The sequence below is a fragment of the Symphalangus syndactylus genome, chromosome 17 (genome assembly GCF_028878055.3).
Source record: "Symphalangus syndactylus isolate Jambi chromosome 17, NHGRI_mSymSyn1-v2.1_pri, whole genome shotgun sequence".
Lineage (NCBI taxonomy): Eukaryota > Metazoa > Chordata > Mammalia > Primates > Hylobatidae > Symphalangus > Symphalangus syndactylus.
This window is the reverse complement of record NC_072439.2, coordinates 45165495-45183028: the sequence shown is the minus strand read 5'-3', so window position 1 is coordinate 45183028 and position 17534 is coordinate 45165495. Positions and strand designations below refer to the sequence as shown.

Genomic DNA, 17534 nt, shown 5'->3' with positions numbered 1-17534 from the left:
TTCTAAGCAGATGGATAAGAACCAGATGTCGAAAGCAAATTAACACATCATGAGACTTCTCCATCCCCTGAACAGTTGAAAGACACCCCATAAGATTATGGACTGGCTCTTTGCCAGCCATACCTGAGGCAAGAGACGTCTGCCATGAGATCAAGAAATGACACAAGGGAACCACTATAAGGAAACAAGAAAAGATAAACGTATCTATTCTATCACTCCTTTGAAAGCAGTATGTCTCAGATATATGTTCAATATTATTTGGAGAGACTACGACCTATTCCTTTCAGAAATGTTAAGGCAAAACAAGAACAGCTAACACAGATTATGAGTGTCACCAATGAGCCCAGCTGGCTATTTCTCAAGAAAGTTATGATAGTATAGGATCTGGCTCCCAACCTTCAAGACTCAAAAATATGACTTTGGCAGAAGTCTAAGAAGGGGTTTAGCCCTTAGGGATATACCTCAGTAGACTGATGTAACACACAGAATACTAATGGCCATATTTTAAAAGAGAAATGTAAACATCACCAGGACCAACGCCCTCATATTTGCTTGACTCTGGTATTCATTCTCAATAGGCAGACACATCTAAGAATCCAAATTATGATCAGAAACTTGTAGAGTTAGCATGGTCTCAGAAAAAAAGGGCATTTGTGAGATGATTTAAGTCTGTAATAATAGGCAAAAATGCCTGCCGTCTCTGTCTTCAAAGGAGAGAGGTTCTGGAAAGTGGAGAATAGTATCACTGGCAGCCTCTCTTCCGGACAATGCTCAGCCACATCATGCCATCACTGACCTCTACGACTGTAAGACCTCTGAGGGGTCAGGGACATTGCCTGTCTTGTTCATCACTATAGCCTCTGTCTGGCACCCAGAAGGCATTCAATATATATTTGTTTGGCTGAATGAATTCAACTCATCTTTTTCTATGTTTGCAATGCTGACCAATGCATATTCTATTTTCAAATATGTTAATGTTCAATCCAGTTACTATAGGCCCTACTGACCCTGGGGCCACTTTATACAAAAGCTGACCTTATCCATCTCTGCTCTAACTTATTAAATTGGACTCTAAGAAGACTCATCCTATATTCCTGTTTCAAATTTCATTATGGATTCCTATCTGAACTGTCTCTAAGCATCAGCAACACTCATTTTGACCTATTCCAGATTACTGTATTTCTAACTGGTATAATTCCAACTTGGCGACTGGTGAAGATTTGGAAGCTATTATATCTTTGAGTCAAGAAAATCAATACCTAACCTGAAAATAAGTGACAACTTTGAATCGAGCCTTTTCTTCTCTCTCTCCTATTCATCTTCCAGGCTTTTTCTCTGCAACTTTCTCTTGAATCTAAAGGCCTACTTTCATTTTTTCTTCCCACTTCTGTACTGATACACACTCACTAACCAGCCTCCATTCCACTAAACTAACACAAATCTTCCATTTCTTTCCCCACTTTGCTACTTACTTCCCAGTGGTCCCATCAAATTTCTATTTGCAGAAATTTAGATTTCTATTCAAATCCATTCTCAACATAAGCTTCATGCAAAATGGCTTCCCAATCCTACTCATTGAATGAATTTACTTATTTTTCTCAAAGTTTTTGCCAAAAACTTGTCTGTTTTGAGGATTCCATATACAAAAAGCCAAAAAGAATTAAGAATATTAAACTTAATAAAGCAAATAAAAATGTTAACAAGTGTTAACGCTTCAAGATCAGACTTTCACTAAACTGCTGGTAAATGTTTGTGCAATATGCATCGTACATGGGTCATGTGCATGTACAGCAGAGACAAATGTCCTTTCCTTTACAGTGCTTTTCACTACAGAAGCAGCAAGAACAAGTTGTAGTGATATCATGCATCTTTTTAATACTCAGATGATATTTTTTTGCCCTGATCCCACCCCTGACAAAAAATGTTGACCAACATAGTAATATCTTAACTAATTAGTCTTGTAGGATCACATTACCAATGTAAAAATATGATGGTACATATGTATGAAACAATGCCAAATACTTTCAAACAAATAATATTTACTAGTTGTTTATAAATTAGAAAAAGTGTCTAACAAAGTCCTTGGAACACAGTAAGAACTTACATTTTAATTTCTCTCTCCCCTTTTTAGTTGAGTATTCCCCCTACACACACACTAACACATATGCAAGTTATTTCCCTAATTAGCTCTATTCATTAATTAATAGTAAGTGAATTTTTAGAAATATCGACTTGGATGCCCAGAGTGGATTTTCTTAGTGATAGTGGAATTCCTATCTTCATACTAGGAATGGGAAGAATTAAATACTGGACGTGAAAGACAAGATTTAAGGGGATATTTATGTTGATTGATTTACGCTCTTTTGTCAGTCATCTGGACTTGCTCTGTGTGCTAGAGATGTCAAAGGTAATTTTTTAATACTTTTCACTAATGCATTTCTTTCATCACTCCTTCTGGGTCTTTCAATATACTCAGAAAGCCAGCCAAAATAAAAATTTAGGAACCATTACTATTAATAAATGCTAGCTCCTGGGTAAGGTGTCAAAACATTTCCAAAGGGCTAGACTTTAACTTCCAATTCATTCCACTCACTTCTGTCCAATTACCAAATGCATGCCGCTCTAACCAAAGTGCACATTTTTTAAGTTTGACATTGACATGCACCACACAGAGATCAGAACTGGGCAGAAGCCCATGACTTACTATGATTTATATTCTGTCACTGGAGCTAATGCATAGTGAATGGTTCAAAATTCTCTTCCCTTTCTTCAGCCCTTTAAATTGAATCAAGCATAGGCACAATATTAATTTTAAAGTTAACTTACTCTAATTGAATGGCAATGCTTTATTATAGTCATGTATCAAACAAGGGTCGTAATACATCATAAGGGACACAGCTAAAGTAGATTCTTCCACGTTTTGCTTTTCCTTCTGCTTGATTTTTCATACACTAGCTCTTTAAATACTATTAGTTGATTAATACACTCTGTTAGTAAATTAACAATATTAAATCATCCCTGTATAAACCACAGCAATACTAAATCAGGCACAATGATATGCAAAACAGTTCATATTTCTTTAAACAGAAGAATTCTTAAGCCACTGAAACACACTGCTAAAGAATAAACATTTTTTTCAGCACGACACCACACCTATTTCAAAATTGACCACATAGTTGGAAGTAAAGCTCTCCTCAGCAAATGTAAAACAACAGAAATTATAACAAACTGTCTCTCAGACCACAGTGCAATCAAACTAGAACTCAGGATTAAGAAACTCACTCAAAACCACTCAACTACATGGAAACTGAACAACCTGCTCCTGAATGAATATTGGGTACATGATGAAATGAAGGCAGAAATAAAGATGTTCTTTGAAACCAACGAGAACAAAGACACAACATACCAGAATCTCTGGGACACATTCAAAGCAGTGTGTAGAGGGAAATTTATAGCACTAAATGCCCACAAGAGAAAGCAGGAAAGATCCAAAATTGACACCCTAACATCACAATTAAAAGAACTAGAAAAGCAAGAGCAAACACATTCAAAAGCTAGCAGAAGGCTAGAAATAACTAAAATCAGAGCAGAACTGAAGGAAATAGAGACACAAAAAACCCTTCAAAAAATTAATGAATCCAGGAGCTGGTTTTTTGAAAAGATCAACAAAATTGATAGACCGCTAGCAAGACTAATAAAGAAGAAAAGAGAGAAGAATCAAATAGATGCAATAAAAAATGAAAAAGGGGATATCACCACTGATCCCACAGAAATACAAACTACCATCAGAGAATACTACAAACACCCCTATGCAAATAAACTAGAATACCTAGAAGAAATGGATAAATTCCTCGACAAATACACCCTCCCAAGACTAAACCAGGAAGAAGTTGAATCTCTGAATAGACCAATAACAGGTTCTGAAATTGTGGCAATAATCAATAGCTTACCAACCAAAAAGAGTCCAGGACCTGATGGAATCACAGCCGAATTCTACCAGAGGTACAAGGAGGAACTGGTACCATTCCTTCTGAAACTATTCCAATCGATAGAAAAAGAGGGAATCCTCCCTAACACATTTTATGAAGCCAGTATCGTCCTGATACCAAAGCCTGGCAGAGACATAACCAAAAAAGAGAATTTCAGACCAATATCCTTGATGAACATTGATGCAAAAATCCTCAATAAAATACTGGCAAATCGAATCCAGCTGCACATCAAAAAGCTTATCCACCATGATCAAGTGGGCTTCATCCCTGGGATGCAAGGCTGGTTCAACATATGCAAATCAATAAATGTAATCCAGCATATAAACAGAACCAAAGACAAAAACCACATGATTATCTCAATAGATGCAGAAAAGGCCTTTGACAAAATTCAACAACCCTTCATGCTAAAAACTCTCAATAAATTAGGTATTCATGGGACATATCTCAAAATCATAAGAGCTATCTATGACAAACCCACAGCCAATATCATACTGAATGGGCAAAAACTGGAAGCATTCCCTTTGAAAACTGGCACAAGACAGGGATGCCCTCTCTCACCACTCCTATTCAACATAGTGCTGGAGGTTCTGGCCAGAGCAATCAGGCAGGAGAAGGACATAAAGGGTATTCAATTAGGAAAAGAGGAAGTCAAATTGTCCCTGTTTGCAGATGACATGATTGTATATCTAGAAAACCCCATTGTCTCAGCCCAAAATCTCCTTAAGCTGATTAGCAACTTCAGCAAAGTCTCAGGATACAAAATCAATGTACAAAAATCACAAGCACTCTTGTACACCAATCACAGACAAACAGAGAGCCAAATCATGTGTGAACTCCCATTCACAATTGCTTTAAAGAGAATAAAATACCTAGGAATCCAACTTACAAGGCATGTGAAGGACCTCTTCAAGGAGAACTACAAACCACTGCTCAATGAAATAAAAGAGGATACAAACAAATGGAAGAACATTCCATGCTCATGGGTTGGAAGAATCAATATCGTGAAAATGGCCATACTGCCCAAGGTAATTTATAGATTCAATGCCATTCCCATCAAGCTACCAATGACTTTCTTCACAGAATTGGAAAAAACTACTTGAAAGTTCACATGGAACCAAAAAAGAGCCCGCATCGCCAAGTCAATCCTAAGCCAAAAGAACAAAGCTGGAGGCATCATGCTACCTGACTTCAAACTATACTACAAGGCTACAGTAACTAAAACAGCATGGTACTGGTACCACAACAGAGACATAGATCAATGGAACAGAACAGAGCCCTCAGAAATGATGCCGCATATCTACAACTATCTGATCTTTGACAAATCTGACAAAAACAAGAAATGGGGAAAAGATTCCCTATTTAATAAATGGTGCTGGGAAAACTGGCTAGCCATATGTAGAAAGCTGAAACTGGATCCCTTCCTTACACTTTATACAAAAATTAATTCAAGATGGATTAAAGACTTAAATGTTAGACCTAAAACCATTAAAATCCTACAAGAAAACCTAGGCAATACCATTCAGGACATAGGCGTGGGCAAGGACTTCATGTCTAAAACACCAAAAGCAATGGCAACAAAAGCCAAAATTGACAAATGGGATCTCATTAAACTAAAGAGCTTCTGCACAGTAAAAGAAGCTACCATCAGAGTGAACAGGCAACCTACAGAATGGGAGAGAATTTTTGCAACCTACTCATCTGACAAAGGGCTAATATCCAGAATCTACAATGAACTCAAACAAATTTACAAGAAAAAAACAAACAACCCCATCAAAAAGTGGGCAAAGGACATGAACAGACACTTCTCAAAAGAAGACATTTATGCAGCCAAAAAACAAAAGAAAAAATGCTCCTCATCACTGGCCATCAGAGAAATGCAAATCAAAACCACAGTGAGATACCATCTCACACCAGTTAGAATGGCCATCATTAAAAAGTCAGGAAACAACAGGTGCTGGAGAGGATGTGGAGAAATAGGAACACTTTTACACTGTTGGTGGGACTGTAAACTAGTTCAACCATTGTGGAAGTCAGTGTGGCGATTCCTCAAGGATCTAGAACTAGAAATACCATTTGACCCAGCCATCCCGTTACTGGGTATATACCCAAAGGACTATAAATCATGCTGCTATAAAGACACATGCACACGTACATTTCTTGCAGCACTATTCACAATAGCAAAGACTTGGAACCAACCCAAAGGTCCAACAATGATAGACTGGATAAAGAAAATGTGGCACATATATACCATGGAATACTATGCAGCCATTAAAAAATGATGAGTTCATGTCCTTTGTAGGGACATGGATGAAACTGGAAAACATTATTCTCCGTAAACTATCCCAAGGACAAAAAACCAAACACCACATGTTCTCACTCATAGGTGGGAATTGAACAATGAGAACTCATGGACACAGGAAGGGGAACATCACACTCCGGGGACTGTTGTGGGGTGGGGGGAGGGGGGAGGGACAGCATTAGGAGATATACCTAATGCTAAATGACAAGTTAATGGATGCAGCAAAACAACATGGCACATGGATAGATGTGTAACAAACCTGCACATTGTGCACATGTACCCTAAAACCTAAAGTATAATAATAAAAAAATAAAAATAAAAAATAAAAATAAAAAAAAGAAATCTTAAGTGGTCATCCAGTTTATCTGCCTTCCTCCAAGAAAGATCAATTTTCTCACATTCCACCTCTGTCCCTTAGATGATTCTGTCTGTTAGTAGCATTTAAGAAAAAGTAATGAGTAAATATTTCTTAAAAGATCTATGTAATACTATTCAATGAAAAAAAGATGATTTCATTGGGATGGTTGGTTTATAACTTCCTAGAAATAAGAAAAAGAAACTTCCCATGGTTGGATTGAGAAATCAAACATGGTTTTTTGTTAACATCCATCATCTGATTTTCACTGTAAACATTAGAATTGGTCTAATACAAAACTGTGAGGTTTGTGCCAATGTCCTCCATCCCCCAGAGAGGGATCCTGGACACTGTGATTCTTGTTCATATTAATTATGAGAACTGAATGGAATGATATATGTAAAGCAGGTTAAAAACATTTCAGAAACTTAAAAAGTCATACAATTATATTAATAATTATCAAACTGGGATTGATGAAAACAGTATCAATTAGAAATAACAAAGTTAGAGAGACAAAGTCTTTAGCTTTATACTCCGGGGAGCTGTGAATAAATAATTTAATTTGAATAATGTTAGTAATTCTGGCATGTTATTCTTTCTTCAGAAAAAAAATCTCCCTTGACTAGACACTGAAAAAAAAATAGGATTTAGCCTAATCCAACTACAAGCCCAATTAGCATTCTTATAGATTCAGAGTATTACCATGCTCATCTCAAACTTTCACAGTCTTATCCCCTATCTCTGAAACACTTGCTCCTTCCTCCCACCCCCATTTCAGTCTAATTTCTAGTCATCCTTATGTTTGCAACTTAAATGTCACTGCTTCAAGGGAATTTTTCTGCTCCAAACCCCACTCCAAACTAGGTCAAGCCAATTTCCTGTACTGCAGAATGGCAGAACACTTTGTACTCTTCCTCCTTTACTGAATTTAAGAAAACTGTATTCACAAAATTATGTGGTCATAATATATGCTCTGTGTTCACAGGAGTTATGTCTGTCTTGTATGGTCCACCCCCTGGCAAAGAGTTGGAGCTCAAAAACTACTAGTGAAAGAATGAATACTTTTTAGCCTCTTAGGATCTACATGGAGACTGCTGATGCTTTTCCATGCCACTTGAGTTGTCTGGGTAGATGTCTGGTTTTCTATAGTGTGTGGCTGCTTTTGAAGGAGTTCAGTATTTTTATTCCCATGAGTTAGCTTCAACAACAGCTATTCCACTGGCAAAGTCACTCCTATGTGTGGGCGAGAGGTGATGTTCTTTCAGTATGCCTCTGGATGGTCCCTAGATGGTAATAAAAGTAATGTCGTCTACACAAGCTAGCATTAAAGCATTTCATCTCTTACCTCCTAGGCAAGATGATCTCACTGCACTGCACTTAGGAAAGCCCCTAGTTCTAAATGTCAAGCTCTGATTGGTACCCATCAGTACCTGGCCCACTGTACTGAGCTCAGCCAAACACTGCTTTGCTTTTTGAAAGCAACACCCTGTCAGAGGATGTGAGTGGAAATATGCTTCCAGAAATTCTATGATTTTAGCAACATGTGAAGAATCTAGAAGGTAATAAATGCCTACACAAAGTTGAGCATTTAATCCCACACAGTGGCAAGAGAATGACTTATTTCTATACTTAGCTCTGTGTTATTTTATTATAAAGAGATGCAGCTGACACATATCAGATTCTTCACTATGATCAGCATAACCATTCTTTGTTACAAGTGAACCATGCTAATTCATATTCCAAGATGAGGCATCTGAGCTGAGTATCTTCTTCTGTCACGCAGGATGGCTATACTTTTTTCCCCCTCATCAGTTCTACAAATCATATGGCTTATCGTTAATCTACTCTGACCCCATCTATGTCACCAGAAAATGTGGGTGTAGTATTAGAAATGAACAGCTAACATACCCAAATATATGGTTACAATACAGCATGAATAAAAACCTATGACTGGACTACATTTATCAGAATTTTTCTTGAGGCTAACAGAAAAAAAAAAAAACAACTAGAAACATGCAGTTTTAAATTGTTTCTGTTTTTACACTTCAGTTTCCCTTGGGTAAATATAACATCTAGAATACTGTCCTTTCCAAAGCCTTGAATTTTGAAAAGAATGCAAAGTTGACTGTATTCTGCCCTCTGTTGTGTCAACTGACTATAAAATGCTGAGAATAGAAATATTCCCCCCTTCTGACCTTAATATCAACCAGTAGACACTGTCAAACTTGACATTTTATTGTCCCTTCCTTAGTGGCACACTGTAAATAGAAACATTATTGTTATAAATTGTTCTTTGAAGTTTGACATTGTACAAATTACACTGTGTACTCTATTTTATTAAATGGCAAAACTCAACAGGCTTTCTATCAGGAGCCCAACCTATGGTACTTTGTTCTCCTAAGAAATGAGTGCTAATTTGGCAGGCTAAGCATGAGGCCTCCTCCTGATCATTCTGCCAACAAGTAAGTTGATATGGTTTGGCTGTATCCCCACCCAAATCTCAACTTGAATTGTAGCTCCCAGAATTCCCACGTGTTGTGGGAGGGACCCAGGGGGAGGTAACTGAATCATGGGGGCTGGTCTTTTCTGTGTTATTCTCGTGATAGCGAATAAGTCTCCTGAGGTCTGATGGGTTTATCAGGGGTTTCCACTTTTGCATCATTCTCTTTTTCTCTTGCCGCCACCATGTAAGAAGTGCCTTTCACTTCCCACCATGATTCTGAGGCCTCCCCAGCCATGTGGAACTGTAAATCCAATTAAATCTCTTTTCGTTATCAGCAGCATGAAAACAGACTAATACATAAGTCACAAAATATTTTTCTGAGGATATAACTTAAAGCATTTATCTTGATATGTTTTAATATGTATCTTTGTATACCTTAACATAGAGAGGTAATACACTCTATCAGCAAGAGGTGATGCCTGCACTCAGCAAAAAAAAAAAAAAAAAAAAAACACATAAATCCAAGATTAAGAAGTAGTACACAAACAAAAAGACACAAGAATGGAAGTAAAGAGGAATTAAGTGTTTTTCTTGTCTTTAAAAGGTGTTCTAGGCTGAGGGTGTTGGCTCATGCCTGTAGTCCCAGCACTTTGGGAGGCCGAGGCAGGTGGATCACCTTAGGTGGTCAGGGGTTTGAGACCAGCCTGAGCAACATGGTGAAACCGCATCTCTACTAAAAATACAAAAATTAGCTGGGTATGGTGGCACTTGCCTGTAATCCCAGCTACTCAGGAGGCCGAGGCAGTAGAACTGCCTGAGCCCGGGAGGCAGAGGTTGCAGTGAACCGAGATTGTGCCACTGCACTCCACCCTGGGTGACAGAGTGAGATTCAGTCTCTAAATAAATAAATAAATAAATAAATAAATAAATAAATAAAGTAAAATAAAAATAAAAATAAAAGGGGCCCTGTACTCAAAGACAGGAACAATAAACCCTGGAGAATCCAAAAGTAGGAAGGCAACAAGGGTTGAAAAACCACCTATTAGAGGCTATGTTCACTACTTGAGTGACAAGATCATTAGAAGCCCAAACCTTAGCATCACACACGTAACAATCCTGCACATGTACCCCGAGTCTAAAATAAAATTTAAATTAAAAAAATTGTTTAAAGGTGGTTAAATCAATCACAAATATCTCTATGTCTGAATACACACCATGTTTAATGTATCAGAATTGATGTGTGGAATAGAAAAAATGCTATGGTTGTCTTCGTGAAATTTATACTCTAGTTGATCAAGTATGGGATAAACACATAAGACAATAAGAAAAGAAGACATTATGTGGTAAGTATTGCTAATCACAATAGATGCTCTAGAAGAAGGATTGGCAAAATATAGCTCCTTTGTTAATAATTATTACTATTTGTAGATAATTTGTTGGAACACAGCCACACCTATTTGTTTAAGAATTGTCTATGGCTGTTTTTATTTACAACAAGAAAACTCAATATTGCAACTGAAACCTATGGCCCACCAAGGCTAAAATACTTACTGTCTTTAAGAAAAAGTTTGCTATCCCCTACTGTAAAAGGTTAGAGGAAGAAGAAATTGCTATTCACTGGACTGGGAAAGAATGGCTTGAAGAATGGGTAGAAATCAGTGAGGAAAAGCGTTACAGGAGAATTATAGATTCATGATAAGTGTATTCTCATGTGACTCTCTTACGCTGAGAGAATCACATGAGCAAAAGTGCAGAGGTAAAAATCTGTGGGGTGGGACAATACAGAAGTCAACCTGGCTTAAGGTGGTAGGGGCCACTGTTTGGGAAGAGGAGACCAAGTGGAAAAGATGGTTTTGAGTATGGCACAAGACTGACAAAAAGCACCTAAATGTCAAGTGAAGAAACAGAGACTTTCTCCTCCTAGTCAACAGAGGGGAGCTTTGCGGTTGTCGGGGTGGTAGCTTTATTTATTTTGCTTTATTTTAGCAGCTAAGTAAAACATCAAAGATACAGTTTAGAAGATATTATCATTTTTGTATTTCAATAAAGCATTTATTATATTTCTTCTAACTAGTTCAGTTTGCTGCAGAGCAAAGATTGTCAAAGAGTTTTTTATACCACTTCTATAAATTCATCCTTCCTTTTCATTAATTTCAAAGAACATTTAACATTGTTATTTATAGTTTCCTACCCAGCACATATTTGTGTCCCTTATACCTGTGATCCATATTGTCTTCATGTTTAATACTTGAAGAATCAAAGCCCTGAGCAGCAACAGAGAAAAAGAATGACATTTGACCAGGTCCCTTTTGATGTACAGGGTGTACAGGTGCTGTCATTTTGATTTGCCCAAAGGTTAAAACTTAAAAACCGTATAGAAAGTGCAGTCCTCCAAAGAAATAAATACACTAGGGCCAGCTCCCAGGCATATAGTATTTGATACTTTTGCTCCTGGCTGTTGGCCATTTTAGTCTACTGCTGGGGGCAACAGTTCAGCCCAGGAAAGATTTGGCAAGTCTGTTCAAGTATCCAGTGACCCTGAGTGGTATAGCTCAGTTGTCAACCATTTGTGCCTAAGAGTCCAGGTAAATTCTGCAGCAGAATTATAGGTTCTTGATAGGTGTATTCCCAGAACTACCTAAGATCCATCTAAGGAAGTCTCCCCACATCTTTAGGTTAACCTTGAACCAGATTAAACTTTCAGGTGTCACCCAGGACCACATTAGATTTCACAAGATCACTCACAAGCTAAATGGAGACATCAGTTCTAATTCAAATCAGCCTCATGCTCCAGAGGCTGTGATAGAACTAGATTTAACTCAACTAACCTTGTTTTATGGAAATTTTTTACGGGGAAATACAATATAATGGAAAAATCACAAGCTCTAAAATTAGAAGATCTGAGTTAATTTTATTAGTTGAGTCCCCCTGAGACAATCACTTAATTTCCCTGAATATAATTTTTTCTTACCTGTAAACTTACATAATATTGTCATGACTATATTAATTAATCTCACAGTGTTATGGGGGAAATCAAAGAGAAAATACTTGTGAAACTACATTGTAAACTTTAAGCTGTTCTGAAAATATTTATTATTACCACTTCATATTTATGCAGAAATTCCTAAAGTGTTGCTGGGAAGCCCTGGAGACACCAAGACCCTTTGAGTTCTGCAACAACAAAACTGTTTTTATAACAGAACTAAGTCGTTATTTGACTTTTTCACTCTTAACTATCTAAAGCTACAGTGAAGTGTTCCAGAGGCTAAGGGACATATGATATCATCATGCTATCATCTGACAGAATGCTGTGCTTGTGTACATTTGTATTTTCCAGAATTTTCTAAAGTAAATGTTTGGGGTGCTCAATAAATTTTAAGAATGTAAAAGACTTCTGATATCAAAAAGTTTGAGAACCACTATTTTATATCAGTTTAGAGCTCCTTTTGTACTTTATAAACAAATAATGCACAGATTATATGTTCCTTTGGTAAATACATGTCAAGATTAGAGAGGCAGAGAAAAACATTTTTGAATGCTATACATTTGTGAACTTACCAATTTAAAAATAATAAGAAGGCCAGGTGTGGTGGTTCATGCCTGTAATCCTAGCACTTTGGAAAGTCGAGGAGGGTGGATCACTTGAGCCCAGGAGTTTGAGACCAGCCTGGGCAACATGGCAACACCCCATCCCTACATAAAATAGGGGAATTGGTTGGGCGTCGGGGCACACACCTATAGTCCCAGCTGCTCGGCAGGCTGAGGTGAGTGCATCACCAGAGCCCGGGGAGATTGAGGCTACAGTGAGCCGTGATCATGCCACTGCACTCCAACCTGATTAACAAGAGTGAGACTCTGTCTCAACATACATACATACATACATACATACATACATACATACACACATAGAAAGAACGGTAAGAAAAAACACTGCAAATTCAGTTATATCAACTAAGGTGCTTATTGAATATTTTTTGTGTGTTTAGCACATTGTTCTAAGGCACACACAAGAAAAATCCAACACACTTCCTACTCAAAATACCTTGAAGTAATTAGTGAACAAAAGAGTATTTTTAGGGCGACTGAGCTATTTTGTTTTGTAAAATTAATAATATAATTGGATATAATTTGGAACTAAAGTGTACTAATTTTGTGGCACAGACCAAAAGTAAAAACAACTAGGATAGGAATAGATCTATGACAGTGTGTATAAAAGGCATAAGAAAAAAAGGCATCATACTCTTCGGCTTGGTTCTGCAAACAACATTAATTATAAAGTCATGATAATGTAAATAATGACAATGAATTTAATTAAAATGAGATCACAGTTGTTGTCCGATGGAAACAAGACCAAGGGAAGTCACCCTGATTGTTGTAATATAAGCTGTAAGTATTGTTGGACCTCATGTACTATGTTCATGCATTTCATGGCTAAAAGTAAAAACTGTTTCTAAAAACTAGGCTTCCATATTTTGTTTGATAGTGAAAGAGCCTACCAAAACCTCAAATGCAACAGCACAGCTGCTTGCAAATGGCCCTCGACCATTTGAATCTCCGATCTATCCAGACAGAATTTTGCTTGGGACTTGAGCCAGAAAATGAGAAAGCAAAGCAGGTCTGGATTTGAATGGAAACAAAGTTGATGGCCAGCATGCAGAACAAACCTAGATCTGGAATGGAAAACAGGACCAAAGTACAATGGAGGCAGGAATCAAGAGTTGTGGCCGGAGGCAGTAGCTCATGCCTGTAATCCCAGCACTTTGGGAGGCTGAGGGGGGCGGATCACAAGGTCAGGAGATCGAGACCACCCTGCCCAACATGGTGAAACCCCATCTCTACTAAAATACAAAAAAAATTAGCTGGGAGTGGTGGCACGCACCTGTAGTCACACTTACTCAGGAGGCTGAGGCAGGGGAATAGCTGGAACCCGGGAGGCGCAGGTTGCAGTGAGCTGAGATCATGCTGTTGCACTCCAGCCTGGCAACAGAGCAAGACTCCATCTCAAAAAAAAAAAAAAGACTTGGAAGCAACATCCAAGATTCTCCAAGCCAAAGCATTTTAATACTCAATATCCTGTTGAAATAAAAGCTCTGGCAAAGTCCAGCATCATTTTCCATTGTTGTTAGCTTTCTTGTTCACTTTTCTTTGTTAAAACTGATGTTGGGAGTAAATTGACCTGAGATGACTTATGGCAAGAAACCTTGGTAAAGGAGAATAATTAAATTCATTTAAAACCCTGTGCTATTCTCTGTATCCTTCCCTCTCTCTCTCCTTTCTCATACTCTTCATCCTCTTCTCTCTCTTTTTTCTGAAACTGTGATTCCAGAAGAAATTGTAATTTTGAAGGAAGCTCTGCTTTATTTATTCTTATTCTTCTCTAGAAAACAAAATAGCTAAAGAAGGAGCCCAAAGAGACAGTGTTTTTATACATTTTGTAACTGTTATGTTCAGTAATGATCAGGCATGGGGATAAAGAAGATAATTTCTGTCTTCCAGGAAAAAACATGTTCTATAATTTCAAAGTAGTACAGATTTAGTGAGATGGCATACAAGAGCTAAAATGCATTATTAGCAACTACCTTTCGCAGGTGAGAAAACACCATTTTGCTTTCCCCTAAACATATGTTTTTCAAACTATTTTCTGCATTGCTGAAAATGGACTCTTGAACCCCTGTAGAGGGGAGCTGAAGGTGATCTGCTTTTGAATGTGTTCTCACATCAAGCTCCCTATTGATAATTTGGTGATAGCAAACCAGACAGAGTGATTATACCAGAGCCCCAGAACCACTAGCCACCTTGATACCAGCTTTATTATTTGGATTCGTACTTTGAAGTTCAAATGAATACATGTTCTGTATCTACATTTCTTAATCTGTGGTTATAATATGCAGATGCCCTGGTAACCATGTCTTAATTTAATCAAACATTCATTGAGCACTATGTAAAGCACGTTTCTAGACACTATAGTAGAAAAAAAAATGAGACAAACTACCTGTCAAATTAGCTTTAGGTAATTATGGAAATAAAACACGTGTAAAAGTAGGCCTCCAAAGACTACAAATGAGAAATGTTTGCACATTCAAAATAAAGGTTTAATGAGGTAGTCTTACGAATTAATAGCAAAACATGGATGATGCCAAACGTGTCAAGACTTCTAACAATACAAAAATCAACATCATTTTCCTCACTGGTAACATTTAATGAAAACTTCCTATATATCAGGTGCTGTTACTGAAATCTTCACAGCAACCCTAGCTGAATGTAGTTTTCAGAAATTCTGCTTATATTAGATGGTAAAGAGAAGCAAGCATTTCAGGGAACTCCTCCCATATAAGGTTTACTTATTTTTCAGAAACTGGATTTCAGATAAACTTTCACACCACCTGGGGAGCACTGGTCTGATGGTACCAGTAGGATTGAGTGCTTTTTTATATAGGAAGCAACAACGTAAGAGTATATTTAGCAGAGAATCCACATGGCCATTGTTATGCCACTATAAATATATGAAGTCAATAAGTAAATTAGGCTTAGCATGGGGGCCTGAGATCCCAGTATGAAGCCCCGAAAAGGACAGATCTTGGGAATTCAAGCCATCTCACCAGGTAGAAAAGGCGAAGTGAATAATTATCCCCAGATTGTGACCTTTTCTGATACAGATGAGGGAAAGAATGAAAGACACAACAGGGAAAGCTCATGCTTCATATAATACATTTGCCTCTTACTGTGAAATATCACTTTAGGACACAATTGGATTTTAAAGTTGTATTTTAAATAATTAAAATAATTAGTATAATGATATTTAAGTACCTTTTTATCGATAGTATGTTATATTGATAATGGCATAATGATAGACTACTGACAAAGGCTTAAAAAAATCTACAGATATGGTAGTAATGGCTTAGGTAGTTATCATGCTGAACTTTTTTGTTCCATGGATATTGGAAGACTTTTCAAAGTATAAGTATAATATAAATGATGTTTAAATAATATAAAAATGTCAGACCCAAATTTAGTATTCCCCTTGTTCCAATAATAAATACGTTAGAATCTAAAGGCTTTAGGATAAAGGATCACTCTTAGTTTGGGGCTGAAAAAACACAAACATATTTCTACCTATCTATATATATGATTTAGTCTGTCATCTACCTTTAAACCAATATTTAACCAGTTAGACATTTTCTTGTTGGAGACCATTTCAATAAATAAAACGTACTGCTTTAGAGAATTCACATAACATTTTGAAACAGTTGTGCTCAAAATATTTTGCTTGTGTTTTTTGTTGTAATTTTAGGAAACTGAATTTAATCTAGGAAAATTAATTTAATACAAATAAGTAGGAAAAAAAGACAAACAACCTAACTGGGAGGAAAAACTGAACAAAACATGTAACAAGCAAAAGATACTTCACACACAAAAAAAGTAATAGTAATAAAAATATAAAAAGATGATTACTCTCATTAGTAATCAAGCAAATGAAAATTAAGACCTCAATGAGATCATTTTACACCCAAGAGATTAGCACGAATTATGAAATCTGGCCAGGTGCAGTGGTTTATACCTGTAATCCCAGGGCTTTAGGAGGCCAAGGCGGGTGAATCTCTTGAGCCCAGGAGTTCAAGAGCAACCTGAGTAACATGGCGAATACCCGTATCTACAAAAAATACAAAAAATTAGCCCGGCATGGTGGTGCATGCCTGTACTAGCAGCTACTCAAGAGACTGAGACAGGAGTGATAACTTGAGCCCAGGAAGCGGAGGTTGCAGTGAGCCAAGATCCCACTACTGCACTCCAGCCTGGGCAACAGAGTGAAACCATGTCTTAAAAAAAAAAAAAAAAAAAAAATCTACCAATACCCAATACAAATTTAAGTGAGGATATGGATCAAGGGTAATATTGCCAGGGATAGTGTAAACTGGCACAAACATTTTTGAAAACAATTTGTCATTATATGATAATTGAGTACGTTATTTATGTTACTGAACATAAATGTTCAATATCCGAGTTGAACATTTGGATAAACCATGGTCTTGCCACTCTGCTCTTCATTATATGCCTAGAAAAACTTTTGCATACGTTTAAAGGAAGATGTTTACACTAATATTCATAGCAGCACATATAAAATTGGGAAGAAAACTGGAAATCGTCCAAATGTCCAACAGTAGAAAAATGGATAGATAACTTGTGGTATACTCACACAATGGAATGTTTTACTATGAGAAAATTAATAAAGTATAGTCATAACATCAAAGATGAAAAAAACAAATTACAAAAAGAAGTTCAAAGATAAGCAACATCAAGCAACCTACTTTTGGCTATATATACACATACACACACTTACACCCACACATACACACATATACATATGACATAAAACTATTTTAAAATAAAGGCATGGGAGAAATAAAGCCAAAATGCAAAATAATCACTATTTGTGGAGGGATCCAGGGT

General features: G+C 37.0%; 1 protein-coding gene across 10 annotated transcripts in view; it reads right to left on the bottom strand.

The window, feature by feature from the left end:
* TMEM117 (transmembrane protein 117) overlaps positions 1–17534 on the bottom strand; it is a 610505-nt gene that overhangs the window by 299013 nt on the left and 293958 nt on the right. Inside the window, exon 1 of one of the 10 annotated variants that reach the window (XM_055249773.2) lies at positions 16645–16892. The exons of 8 other annotated variants lie outside the window; for them this stretch is intronic. The gene's annotated coding sequence lies outside the window, so the exon portion shown is untranslated. Of the gene's footprint in view, positions 1–8838; positions 8943–16644; positions 16893–17534 lie in introns of those variants that run through there. One more of the 10 variants, XM_063620188.1, reaches the window with a different exon arrangement.